The sequence below is a fragment of the Branchiostoma lanceolatum genome, chromosome 13, assembly GCF_035083965.1.
Source record: "Branchiostoma lanceolatum isolate klBraLanc5 chromosome 13, klBraLanc5.hap2, whole genome shotgun sequence".
NCBI lineage: Eukaryota > Metazoa > Chordata > Leptocardii > Amphioxiformes > Branchiostomatidae > Branchiostoma > Branchiostoma lanceolatum.
In genome coordinates, this window is record NC_089734.1 from 6816614 (window position 1) to 6831736 (window position 15123).

General features: G+C 40.3%; 1 protein-coding gene and 1 long non-coding RNA gene across 4 annotated transcripts in view; both read right to left on the reverse strand.

Moving 5' to 3' along the window:
• The window catches only part of LOC136447806 (glucocorticoid-induced transcript 1 protein-like), a 63221-nt gene that overhangs the window by 31604 nt on the left and 16494 nt on the right, over positions 1-15123 (reverse strand). The window lies entirely within an intron of this gene.
• On the reverse strand, positions 10395-13260 carry LOC136447808 (uncharacterized). The gene is made up of 2 exons (XR_010757775.1): positions 12990-13260; positions 10395-11771 (listed from the first exon to the last, which is right to left on the reverse strand). It is a non-coding gene; the product is annotated as an uncharacterized lncRNA (long non-coding RNA).

Here is a 15123-nt window from a genome sequence, read left to right on the forward strand (position 1 = left end):
CCAGGACCCGTCCCTCCATCCCAGGACGGAAACTTGCTCCTTGGGACGGGAAAAAAATGCCACCCTGTCTGTCCCAAAAAGGGAACTTTATGACATGAAATTTATGAAAATGCATTTTTGTAGGCGTAGAAGGACAGATTTAACAACGAAAGTCAAAACATGGGCTCTCAAACAATGAGAGGGACGGGAAAGAATTTAAAGCTGGAGACGGCCCTGGTACTCAGTAACATTCTCCAGGGCTTGAAATAATTTATTCTATGTATACCCCCTGGTACAGGTAACACTGAAATTTTATATTCAACATTTATCATCTTTACCTTTGAGTCAATCAAAAGAATAGTTCTTTTTCAGAATCATGTAACCTTCAGTAAATTAGGTGATACTATAACAGTGCTGTGTAACAATATACCATTTTATCAGTTTCATATGCTAACAGTTACCATATTTGGAAATACAAGGTTCCCCCCCCATACACCCTTATTCCAACAAAAACCCATGTGCAATTAGCTCAACTTCTCACTCACTTCCCATGAGTAATATAGTCATTACCCCCCTAATAACTTAATGGACCATTCCTGCACTGGTTATAAACACCACTTGTGGGTTGAGACCACTTTAGAAACGGGGGTGTGCAGGATCACCTATCAATCTGTAGGGAATATTGATGGCGACACAGTGTCTGTGTGTGGATGGTGATGAACGATACTGGCTGGTTGGAAGGTGTTTTATCTAGAAGGTATCACCCCCAATGGGTAATGTCACCTTCATTCAGTACTGATGTATGCCGCTGCTTTCTGGTGTTATCCAAGTGATCTTACCCCTCATGGGGAAAATGATGCTGTGATGCCTGTGTGAAAGATGCTGTCATGTCATTTGCAGCGTGTGTAATCTAGCGGTTAGTGACCCTGCCTCTGGACCATGAAGTTGTGAATTTGAATCTTGGCTGTTTTTGCTCATCCGTCATCCACATTACTGGAAAGGGTTGCAGTCCTTGTAGCTATTAGGACAGGACGTTAAGCCATGGTCCACTGTTCATTGTGCTTGTCGATAAGAGCATAGGATATTTCCCCGGTACAATGAACCCGTAAATACTATACATAACATAGCGTCAGTCTTCACTGTCACAACCAGTGGAAGAATAGCTCTTCAGTTAGTTAAACTGGTTCACTTGGCACCACTTCATGCCTAAAGGTAAGTCTTAGAGAATATATTAAGACTTAAGAATGAAAAGTGCATCTGAGCATAACAAAGCTCTATGATCAACTCAGCTCAGGAGAAAAATTGATGCTTCTGTCTTTTTCAGATAATATTTCATTTTGAAGTTCAAGTGCACATATAGATGTAGACGGCTATATGGGGAAACCACATCTTTTATGGATTCAAGTTGACAGCAAATCCACTTCACTTTACCACTACGATTCTTCAGGTGACCAATCAATATCATACAGCACCTTGAAAATATGATCATCTCTTCTACCCGAAGACGTCAATACCATCTTCCTTCTCAACATGGTAGGTAATCACATGCCAAGACATTACCATCATTCTCTGTACCACTTGGATGTAAATCTTAAGAAAACATAACACATGGAAATTAAAAGCTTCTCCTTCACCCGTTCGTAGTAATCTTCCACTACGTTTTCGGAATAGGAATGTACAATTGACGCCGGCGGAGCACGTCGCGAGTTTGTAACCTCGTAATCCCACCACGGGTGGATCTGTAGTCAGTATAAAGGTCAGGCGAAGAAGTGACAGACTGTTACCGTTGCATGAGGAATGCATCCTATTTCCTGAGGGTGGAGAAATATTGCAGCCACACGCCTCCCAAAAGGTTAAGTCCATACATACAAAATGGGGCCGTGAACGTGTCAGTTTCGCGAGTGAGGTTCATTCGTTTCAGTCGGGGAGAACTTAACGTTCTTGGCAACATGGGCTAAATGCAGTAGTTTCCTATTACATATATGAAAGGCTCAAGGTAAAGTATAATTACTTGTAATGTTGCTAATGAACAGTGGGAGAAACAAAAACAAATAAAGCTATGGTACCACTTTCTTAATCTATCGTTTAAATGTGTCTTTCTTATTCTTCAAACAAGTGTAAATAAATTCAAAGAGCGTTTGTTGTAGAATGCTGTCTTAGGACATCATTGTATGTGCAAATAAAATTTGTCTTTTAATAACTGTTTGGATCATGTTCATGTAGCTACATGTACATTCAGGGCACAGATTAAAGAATTACGTATGTCACTTTATAACAAACACTCTAATACAAAATACCGTGGTACAATATATCATAAGCCTAGCAACAATTGGGATGTACATGTACATGTAGATATGCATGGAAACAATAGAGTAATTAGGAGGAATAAGAGGCAGATTAAATATAAGAAAGATTGAAAACATGCTGAAACTTTGTCATAATTAGAAAGAATTTAAAATTGATAAAATGTAAAGCAGTTCCTGCCAATTATATAATCCTCTAGGAAGAAGAAACAATAGCTTAAGTGCCCTATTGTTGTGGAACAATAGGTGATGAATTGATAATGACATCACCTGGCTACAGCTGTGTTGAGTTGAAGAGGACCGAGGTTATTTGAGGTTGAGTTGCGGTGTGGAGGGTACCTGAGGTTAAGCCTACCCAGGAAGAGGGCCTATCCCTTCCAAACTCTTCCTTTGTTTTACTTATACATACCGCAACTAAGGGGCCGCATTAAGAAGGCTTAACCCAGAGAAAAGAAGGGGCAATGTCCTACCGGTTGTTTAAGAGTTTGTACTTTGTGTATTTGTCACTCATTATACGTATACGCGTACAACAGTTGCATAAGCAAATATGCCAACTTTTTGTTTGTCAAAACATCTCAAGGACTATGTAGGTACGAAGTGTACGTAAGGTATTTTTGCCTCTCCCCAACCACCTGATTCCTTCTCATCCACTCCCAACCACTGCTCACATTTGTCAAGTTGTCAGGTGAAGCGAACTGTGTAAGAGAGAACTATTTATTCCCGAGACCTATCGATTGTCAGCTACACGAACGGCAGCTTAAGGAGGAACAATGGAGAACAATCGGGTTCCAGGCACAATTTTCTTCCTCCCTACACCACACCTGCTATTACTATGGTAACAATCCTTCGACCATCTTGCAAAACAACAAGTTTCAGTTAAGACTATAGTCACATGTAGGATGCAGAATCCTAGAAGCTTGTATTTCTTAATGTTTGCAGTTTTCACTGTAACCTCTTCATTGAAAACTTAAAGCACAGCGAAAATGCTTGTTCTGTCTTCTGCCCGCCTACCCTCTTGTTTCAACCGCGGACTAAAAAATCACTGCAAGCACTCCATTTTCTCCCTACTGCAAAAAAAATCCCTGCAAACTTAAATGCATCTAAAGTAGCACTGTCACAGTATACCTACAGGATTTCACCTTGAATTCTGAAGAATTCTTAGCACAAAACAGTTCGTCGATATATAAAAGTTATGTGTTTCTGAAATTTGAAGAGTTCAATGTTTCCCTTTGATAAAAATGTAACTGTATACTTTACTTGAACTGATAGCACAAATGCACTCAATTTCAACACATCTAAAAGTAAAGGGTATCATTCATCATTATATCAATTCTCTTTGTTACATTCCAGGTAAGCATATACCAGCACACAGCATGCACAAACATGCCCAGTAACATTAATCCCTACATTGTATAGTAAAACCTACATTGTGTATCAATGGTTAAACACCCACATTTATTTCAGACACTGAAGAATGAAAATTGCCACTGTAAAGTAAGCTGAAAAACAGGGTCATATATCACCTGGCAATACAATTATTGGGTATCAGTTTTCATCACTGCCTTCCCCATAAATTAAGCCACTGGCACAATATTAACACTACAATAACGCAATCTCTGAATCTGATACCATAACAATTCAACTTGCGTATATTGGAGACATTGCAATTTTCCCAACAACTCAGCAACCTAGAAAACCAGTTGTACCAAGTAACTGTATCAAGTTTGTCAGACTTAAAATACAACTTAACTATTAATTGATGACAATACTGCAAAGTCAGAGAGTGATTGTTGGACTTTGATGAATAATTAACTATCTTTCTAATGCAGAGATCTAGCCACAATCTCTGGTAATACGTCTATTTGTACAATCCTTTCAATTTTAGTGAGGAGACTGTATTGTTATACATCACTAACATACAATTTTAGATATATAAAACTACGAGAAATTTGTATCTGCACATTTGTGTCTGTACAACAAATCATATTTCGCAGATTATCATCATGTCAATAAAATACATGAAATACAATAAAAACTGGCCTTCAGTGACTTGAAAATAGATGTGCTAAGTACTGCTGAACATCTGTGTATTTGTTCAGTTGTCAATTTACATTGTTATTTGCGAATGAAATACAATTGTTTGATAATTTCTGATAATTCGGATGAAACTATGAGAAATTTGTTTTCATCACATTCACATCAGAAAAATAGATGAACTGTCCTCCGATGACCTGGAAAGGGATGCGCTAACTGTCACTGATAAGTACTGTTGAACATCTGTGTATTTGTCTAGTTGGCTTCACTGCTACAGTTGTATAAGACATGTCCAACACCTGGCCAGGACAGGTCCCAGGTGTGGTCCAGGCGCCTCCGCGGATTGATCTTCTCTTTCCACTTAAGCGGTTTCCAATATACCGGGGAATGTGATTTACGGTTTCCGTGGCAAACAATCTTTACAACTTCGGACTAGTTGGAAGGACTGGCAGAAACTTCTAGAAACTTCTGCTCTTTTTTTCATCAAAATAACCTAAAACAGATAAAAATCCACCAATTCTTTTACTAATTACTCTAAATTCATTTAGTTTCAGTGATTTTGTCTTGTGGCAGGAGGGAAACAAGGTTTTTATGGTGTTCAAAATTTGCAGTTGAAAAAATACTGTAGTACAGTAGTAACACACTTGAACACATAGTCGCAGCATTATGAATTTGTAATGGAGAAGTCACCCAGAAAATAAAACAGCCTCAAAAGTTTCAAGATTTACAGAAATGCAAATACAGTCTTATATGGAAAGTAACTTTCTTTGGTCACAATTCAATAGAGATTGCTGACTGATTCGGTCATTGTGCAATTGATCAATCAGAACAATAGATAGTTCTGATTGATGTAATTTATAACTCCAGGTGGAAACCGGCAAGCCTACACCAAATCTAGGAGATAGAGAAAAGATATTGACACTCCATTCTTCAAATTTCTGTCCTGTCCTAGTTCCTTACAGTCCAGTGCACTGGGAGTGTTTCTTACCTCTGTGAAAAGGCCAAGGGATTAGTAAGGTACACAGGTGGAGATAGCAACCTTTGTGTAAAGCTTTAGGTAAATGTTACAACAGAAGACATCTACTAGCCTGCCTATTTAGATAATGATTAACTCAGTCATCTTGAAAGATGTTGATAAGATGGTCTTAAGTAAGTATCCCAACAACCTACTACTCTCTGCACAGTGATTTATTTTTCTAAAGTGTCAGCATTAAAACAGTGATGAAACGATTATGTCTATCTTTTTGTATGTATGTACTGTTCGAATAGACTGAGTGTCATCCTGTTTCAGGTCCAGGCTCTACCTTCACCAAACAGCAGTGATTAAAGACTCAGTCAGTGAAGGCTGTATACCACTCACACAGCAGTATGGTTTATGAAAAATACCATATCGGAAAGCAGTCTGTCATACGCTGGGCTCATTAAACAACTGGGTCACAAGATATCATATCGTTCGAGTCACAGATGACGCTTTGATAATCGTTGTGACGATAATTGAGATTCTCTAATGACAGGAAACCTTGTAGAAAGATGTGTAACAGTGAAAGATAGTTTAATCTGTTTAATTATTCAGTTAGTGTATCTGCCCAAGTGCTATGGCCAGGTGCTGGTCCCTTTCTTCTCTTTTCTTCTCTTCTCATTGTAGTTCTACTTAACAAGTCTACTCTAAATCAATAATTCCAAGTGTAATGACGCTACCTAATTGCTATAGGTAGTAAAATGGCCAAAACGAGAACAAGAATTGACGGCTTTGCTGTACAAAGGTGTCTCATCATCACCTGTATTGCTCACTTCAGTGGTCGTGGACAAGTCACCTTATTAGCATACAGGTGTGAGACAGGCTTTATGACCTTGGAGCCAAACAAAGGATCTTACAACAAAAATGTAACCGATAGATGATACCGGTAAAATTAGTTATGGTTGCATCACTTACATGTACGAACGTGAGAAAAATTCTTATCAATCAAAGTCAGACAAAAATAGTCGTGTAAAAATGGAAACTACCTCAGAAATATTAGCTACCATATTGAATTAATAATAATACAGCAACAGATGTATAGATTTTCTATATATAAAGTGTTCATACGACAAGCAAAACGTTTCTGAACCTGGCGAGTGAAGCATATGTTTTAGACTTGATCCACGTGAGAACGCCTGCACGTGGCATTCTATACAGGAAAACAGCAGCGTTCTACCCAATCAATTACAGAGAAACTGTTCACAAACTGCTGTACACAAGGTAAGAGGGCAGAGAGGGGTTGCTAACCTTGCCATTCATCAATCTATTCAGGAAATATCGGCTTTGTTCTCACCAGTGGAGTGGTCAAGAAGCCATGGAGAAGGGTTAAATATGGAGGCGACAAATTTATACCCTCGGAACAACCTTTGTGAGAGTACAAAAAAGACAAGGACGATGTGCTTTACACAAATCACAGTTCAAAAGGGTCCTTTTTATCCAGCGTTTTTGTTTTATGAGTGACGGCAAAGAAGTCCTAGAAAAGAGCTCAGGGAAAATCCCTCTCTGGAAGTCACATGACCCCCTTGTAACAGATGTCACACAACAGAGGTTAGTAACCGAACAAAAACAAGCACTTCAGAAGCATCGTTCCACTCAAACATCAACATGCTTCAGTGCCCCTGGTGGTTGAATTTCTGGGAGAAATATCTTCTATAGTTTGAAAGAATCTCTTCTAAAATGTGAAGACCTCTCCTTGCTTTCTAAAGCCCTGGCTCTAAACTATATATCGAGTCACATGGTCTAGTCCTTTGAACACGCATGCAGGTAGACAAGTACATAGGGGCACTAGAACGTAACATTCACATGTTCATTCAAAGGCTGTCATTATTGTACACATACATTTTCTACACTCTTTGCCGATCCTATCTTAGTTATTAGTCCATAACATTAAATTCTAGGCATTTTTCAAATAACTTTAAAACAGGAGCTATTGGGCAGCCTGTTGATCCACCACCCAGAAAACTATGTACACCAAAACCCAATTACGTTCGCCACAACCTAAAGTAGCAGTGGATCAGTTGGGTAGTGAATAACAGTGGCCAACATAAACATTCCAAATGTGTGTACTAACATCAGCCAGTCTCTACAATAACTCAAGAGCAAGGAAGGGGTTCAACTTGTGTTACATCTATGCAGGTTGACATTTGCCGTCCTCTGTTGCCGCATTTGCTACATTGTGTTGGGAGCTGTAACAAATCGGACAATTTCCGTCCCATTGTGAGCTCCCCAAAAGCACACTTCACTTGCTCCTTCTTGCCAATTACACCCCACAGAAGGCGCCAGCTCCTCTTACACAAATTTGCAGCTATTACAGGGAGGGGAGGGAGCAGACGTAGGCAAACAGTGTTAGTGGGAACTAAAAAATACACGAGTCCTGAAATCTGATGGTTGAACAAGCACTTGGAACTTAAAGTGGGACACTTCTGAGCAAATACAAGCCTAAAATACATTTCTGAACAAGAGGATCTCTCTACTCCAGCATCTAGGCACCTTATACATCAGAAGTGGGGGGGGGTCCTTGTGTGAACCAAATCACAGTCAATCTCACTCAAAGAAAATTATAAAAGCTTTATGAAATTATGATACTTTTCAATTCTTTGGGTCATACCAGTTTGTTCAAGTACAAAAGTTGAGCTCTACTCATACACTGACTGGGGAAAGGTTGACTAGGAATTATTTCTAAGCAAATGGGATCCAAGTCCTATGGAGAACCCCTCATAGTAAGTAGCCTCTACCAGGCTCCAGATGTGGCTGGCAAGAGTAGAGGCCATGGCAAACTGTATCTATCGGCTGGCCAAATCCTCTGGTATGTTATCTGTCTATTTGGCCGATTTCTGCTCTTTCCAGCCAAGTCTGGAGCCTGCAGGCCTGGTGGAGGCTATCCTGGTAGACAGGCCTGGGCCGATGGTTCCCCCAGCTCAGCGGGATGTGGGGCAGGAGGGTGGGTGAGGAGCAGGTCACTTTCATGTCCTACCGACCATGTAATCTACATGTCCCTGGGGGCAGCCGCAGGGGACAGACTGGGGAAAAACAGGTCATTTTCAAGCAGACGTTGGGTGGGTAGTGCATGTCTTTTGTTGAATTGCGACAACACAGCACTAGACAGTGATTGCTGGTATTATGTACCACATATTACATGTCTACAACCAGGATAGTCTGTGAAAGATTTCTTTTCAAAATATCAAACTTCAAAGTGAATATAGTTGATTAAAGTTTTTTCCTATGCTTTTGTATTTTTCTGCCCACATGATGGTTCACATGTTCATTTCCTGTTGCAGAATCGAAGAATACTACTTCTTTTATTTCAAACTTTCCAAAATTATATGTAAAGTTAAAATGCTGACATAACTATATGTATAACCAAAGTTATTTTATGCTGCCCTTGGCATTGGAGGCAAATAAAACTGCACGAGGCGATGCATTAGTACGAGCTGGCCTGTTACTGCATAAAACATCAAACTATCCAGGCGCTGTCAATAAAAAGTCGAACTAGGAAATGAAATGTCAAGTTGAAGACCTGAGGGATGCTGAACATTTTCCATTCCACTACCCAGGGGGGGTCACATTCATCCTGTCCTGTCAGGTGTGACTAGTGCTGCACACGCTCGTACCCAGCGCCGCGAAGAAGCCATAGGTTTAGATCGTGGGCTCAACCAATACACAAAATAAAACTATATGGAATCCACGGCTGTCATTTTGTTTTGTTTTGTGTTTGTCTCAATTACCTTAGCAAATCGTAAGTTGTGTGACTCTTGTGTGCGTCTCTATACAACGTGTGACTGTACACTAGTTAGCTAGTATTTTCTACAGTTACCGAGGCGAAAACAAGACGAAAGTTTACTATTTCGGGGGTAAAATGTTGCCACAATGGTGATACGTTATATCAAAGGGAACTTTAAAATGTACCTAATTTGGTGGCGCTGCGAGGGTGTTAGATTACCCTTCTAGATTGCCGAGAGGGGAGTTATGTCACGGAAGGGAGTTTGCTACGGTAGCGAGTTTGGCCTTCTCCGCAGACGCTGGTAGATTTCCATCCAAGATGGCGCCCGCATATTTAATGAGCCGGTGTTGCCATGCGGGATAATGTATGTAAAGTGCCGACGGAAGCCCGAGCGCGCCCGAGCGCTGGGGGACCCGAGACATAATGATATGCAGCTGCTGTGCTACGTCACGATCTGCCAGAAATAGCACAGCGGAGACACGATCGGGGTATTTCACAACCAAAACAATGGCCGAGCTCCTCTGGCGGCAAAAAGGTGCCAAAATGAAGACATTTGCATTAATAAAAGCCAGTAGATCAAAATCACAACGGTCTGGAAATGGCAGCGAGTGGAGAAAACGTCGGAGAAGGGCTAAAAAACCTGAAAAATACCGCTTGTCGAGCCTCCAGAGAGGGGAGGGTGCCGTGCCCCCACCATGACTGCGACGGCAATGCTGTGTTTTTCCAGAAAGGAGCCGGCCTGGACGTGCACTATCGTTCTAAACACGGCACAAAATCTGACACCACGGCGGAAAAAACAGCGAACCAGAAGCTGAGCCAGCTGTGTTTCGAAGAGATGAAGCAGAGACTGCAAGACCTCGAGGTACGTTTGCAGTTGTGAGGATTTGGATGCAATGGACGAGTTATGCTGAATTTATATCATGCACTGTTAAAGTTATTATAATATTTGCAGTTCGAGGAAGATTTCCAGCAAACAGGGAGACAAGTGCTCTAGGTTACTAAGTGCTATGGGTTTCTAACTGTTGAGTCGTATATAGTTTACTATTTCTATCTAAGACAAAAGTTAAAGGACTTCTTGTTTATTTTCAGACTTCATTAAATAGTATTGTAAAGCCTTGTAATACAGTAACTGCGTTTCGTGTTGAAATTAAGAAATTTGTTGCAAGCCTGATAAAGTTCCCCAATAATGCATGTGCAAGTAGTCATTACTGTGAATAGGCTAATTTTGGACATCTGGAAATCATTTTGAAGAAAAAAAAACTGAAAATGTGTGTGTATAACTGGGTTCTCCAACTTATATATCTGTATACTGTATTTTGATTAAGTAATACTAAAGACATGAACAAAAGTATTTGTACTTGTATTATAATACAAAAGCAAACTCTTGGATAGTACATTGTACTTATGTTTTGTGTCACCTCTTTGTCTTACAGGTAAATGAGCAGGCAGGTGAACAGTTCTCAGTGACAAGCCCAGCACTGTCAACTAAAGTCACTGCAACAAGGCCCGAAGTTGCTGCAAAAAAGGCGGGCATCGTACTCCATGCCGGAGCCTTTCTGAACTCCTTCTCATAGTCATGTGCAGAAGTAGTTCAAGTAGTTAAAATAGTACAACCAGTGTAAATCTCTAACAATACCGTGTCATTACCTGCACACCTTGACATACCATTTTTATGTTATGCGTCCAGAACTAAATGGCAACATTAGCAATGAAAATAAAAATTGAGTTCGCACAAATGCTTCCTTCATACCACTGGTAATTTGAATGATTCCCAGTTAATAGTATGTAAAATGTAACAAATTTCAAATGCAACTATCCCTCTGGTACTATAATACAAAAAACATGTATAACATTGTCAAAGAAATATGTAATACTGTAGAAATGGCCACATGGTACAAAATCTGAAGGGCTACCTATACAATGTCTTCAGTGCTAAAGTCCAATTACAACAGCAAATATGCAGGTAGAAATACCTTGATCTTAATTGCCAAAATTTGCTTACAAATCACCATAAACTTCAATGTTTTCGGACACATAACAATTAAGATGTTTGCCATCACACAAAATGAGAGTAGCCAGACATGAGGTTATCTTGTACACTCAACGGCATTAAACGTTGTTGGTCATAGCAATTTGGGAAGCCTTACAATCAAATGTAATAAATAAAATCACTCTGTGGGCACATTTTCCCTGAACACAGATGGCACTCTTCGTCTATTGGGAAATATGTCATACATCTTTCTTTGGAAGTTGGACCTGACCTTCTCACATCCCTTACTGTACACATCACATCTATCATTAGGTACAAACTTCTGCGTGCCAGTCGAGGGATACATCTTGGCCTTTCGGCGGTCAGGATTATACATTAAAAACTGCTCTTTCAAACAGAACAGGCAAACAAAGATCTGATCTAGTAATGGGGATGGCTCACTGTGCCGTTTTGTATTGTGGACGTCAAAACCACTGCTAGACTTGTAACAGGCTCTCGCGCTACCAACTAGTTGCAAGTTAACATTCAGTCGCTTCAGAGTCTTAAGGGTGGTTTGACCGGAACAGTACTGTTTCAATGGTGTGTTAGTTGGAGTCGTTGTGGATGGTGACTGTTCCGGTAGAAACCTGGCCAGTGGTTTGTCATCATCCGACGATGTCTCACTGTCATCCAGAAGACACCTGGCCAGGAGTCTGTCATCATCAGATGACTCACCGTCCGCCATTTCTGCAAGCAAAAACTTTTGGTTACTGTGTGTAAATGCTGACAAGTTGGACTGATACAAACTTAATATAACATCAAATACTAACTTACTTTTGCCTAGCTATGTTGGTCGTGATGGGCCCCTTACTTGAGTTAACAAAGGCTAAGAACTGAAATGTTTTATTCCATGCACTTAAATAAAAAGAATAATCTATATACTTGCATACAATATCAGTACCTTTACATAGGTTACCATTTAAACCCAATGGGTTCAGATAAAAAACTGTTTACATAATAGGTTAATTGACTCCACTATTGGATGGGGCTGTTTCTGCCAATTAAAAGGTTTTATCCTTCTACAATTTACTGATGAAGAGTATTGAAAATATTTGTTCTATAAATGCTCTAAAATCTAGTTTCATGATGGGTTATATAACACCCCAGTCAACAATTATTGCATTTAAAAGAAATCATCTCAAATTCTTGCTGAACAAAATACACATAAAATGGCAATTGTACCCAGTAATTTGAGCCCTGGAGGCATATCAGTGCATGAAAACCACAATGAAATGTAGCATTAACACAGGATGCAATATAAAACTTGTAGGAGTTGTTTAAAACACACGAAAACGTATAAGTTTCCATTTCAGGCATCCCACGCGTGGCGTTGCCAAAAACACCCCCCCCCCCCCGCAACAAACACGCGAAACTACGAATTTGCCACATCGTCACACCAATGAAAATCACAGTTATGGAGAAATTGGAAATCGCCACACAATCTATGTACATCAGAGGACATATTGATAAAATATCCAGAACGGGAAGTATGTTATGCCAGTGAAATTTGGCGATAAACGAGGCCAAAAATTTTCAAGAGCGTCAACAACACGGCGGCCATCTTTTCCCACAAAAATCATACAAGTTTAGCCTGCCGCTGTCAACTAATTTCATATAAATACTCGGCAATTTTGTACCGACGCTAAGAACTGGTCAACATACTATAGAAACAAATAGATATAACTGGGTTGATTTTCCATTTGAAGTAATAACAACGAGTTGAAACGCGTACATAAATAATTTGCATAAATCAAGACAAATTTTCCACAATTTTCAGATCGAATTTACAAACCATCCAATGTTATCTCGATACATCTGTTCCTTGTTGCAACGACCTTACGTACCAAAGAAAGCAGGCATAGATTTTCATAGCAGTCAGATATCGATAACATGCAGAAAACTTACCTCAAAACTTGGGGACTGTCGTGCAGAAATCGGAGCTCTCGTACAGTGAAATCTGGCAGCGTCGATCCACACATACATTCACGTCCCCAGGATACTACCGTCCTCCCAGCATGCTTCGCGCACCAAAAATACGCTCTCTGTCCCAGGGCTGTCTTTGCGAACAAACCGCTATAGTAGCCCTCATGCGGCCAAAAAGTGAATTGCATAAATGACTCGCACTCGCATATTCAGTGGAACAAGTCAATTTATTACGACGCTGTGAAGGAGCGTGAGTGCTGCACCTGTCAATGGAGCACTTTTAATGGATGGAAATCAATGCTGGGTCACTAGAGGAGTTTCTCCACCTTTATGTGTGCTCCAGGCATAACCACATCCCCCTTGCTAGAGGGTCTGCAAGCTCTTTTCGTAGGCTGCCTATTTTTAGTTCTCGTAATTCATACGGAAAGCCATCTTACACATGTTATTCGCAAATCACAATCAATCCCATTTCTGGGTGAATCCCGATTAGCAAAGCCCGGTATGAATAAGGTCAAAGATGTCTCATCATCATCATCATGAAACAAAAAGGTATACTGCTATACACTGGTCAGGAAAACTACCTTTTAAAGGAGGTATCAAAGGCCTCAGGACTGAGTTTGGTACCCTAGCACCACACCCAGGAGACCCATCTATCAAACAACAGGGATGAGCAGAGAACTCAGACAAAGATGGTTTCAATTTGTGAAGCTAAAATACATTACTGCAATGTCCTTTCTGCTATTGAAGAGAAAGGAGGATAACACCGTATCATAACTACAGATATGTTTGAACGCACACAGTGATAGTGCTATATTTGTTTTGTTTTCTCTGTTTATTTGATTTTGCTGGCAAAGTGGTATACTCGAAATCACTAGCTATTCCGTTCGTCAGAGATATATTGTAACCTTTTCTATTTACGCCGTAAACATTCCATTTTTTTCGTGTTTGTCAGGCCATTTCCTGACTGGCCAACAACATTAACAAACAAGTAATAGTTATCATATTTCAAGAAAGCAAAACAGCAGTACCTTTTGAACAAGGTTAACGCTGTACAGCTCAGGGATCTATGTGTAATTCTGTGTCAACATGATTGTCTCTTGCCCTAGACATGATGTCAGATGCAACCCTCATGTGCTCTGTAACAACAACAAAGCGCCCCTACAATCTAACCCATGTTCATCACAAAGAGCACCCCTGAGAGTATAGCTTTGATCTTACTGCCATAGTATAGAGATATCAGGCAGGCTCAGTCACCTACATAAGTTTTGACAAACATCCTCCCTTAGTGAATTGTATCTAAGTCATGAATCCAGTCATATGATACACCAGTTTTATACCAAATCCCATGTACATGCATGCAATACTGTAAAAGGGGAAATGATCGTGGTGGTTTTATTTTCATGTTTTTCAGTGACCTCTTTACTGCAAACTTAAAACCGCTGCAAATATTTCCCTTTATACAGTAAAACCATGCATGACAGTTTCAACATGAACACTCCATTTTCTCCCAACCATGAACATTAAATCCCTGCAAACATTTCCCTTTTTACAGTATCCTTCCAATCACTTCAAACTCAAAGAGAACCATACCAGGGACATTGTGCGACAACCTTCAGAGACTGCATTTAGAGAGGTTGTTGGGCTCAATTTTTCAATCGCAGACATGTAGGAAGATTCCGGATGAATAGAGTGGAGTTGTTTAGCCTGTAGCCGGGGTTAGGGTAATTGTTGGCTAGCTGGATAAAATGTGTATTCAGGCTGCTGAAAGGACGGAGGGCAGAGTGTCCAGCCACTCCTGTGGAGGGCAAAGTAAGGGTTTCCCAAGGCAGATCGCATGTCTCCAGGATTAGGGGAAAGTGTCTTGAATGGGGACAAAGGAAGGAGTGGAGGGCCCAGACTTTAGGTCTCCTGGAAAACATCACTTGTTGGTCTGCACAGCCCTTCTGAGGGGTTATTATTAATGGGGAGACCTGGAGCACATGACAACCCCACATCTAGGGAAAATTTGTGTCTTCATTTGACCATGGCTTGTTTATATTTGCAGTTGAAACATACAAAACATCTGGGAATGATCTCATTTCCCAGACTACCAAATTGTTAACATCAAAGCTGTTTG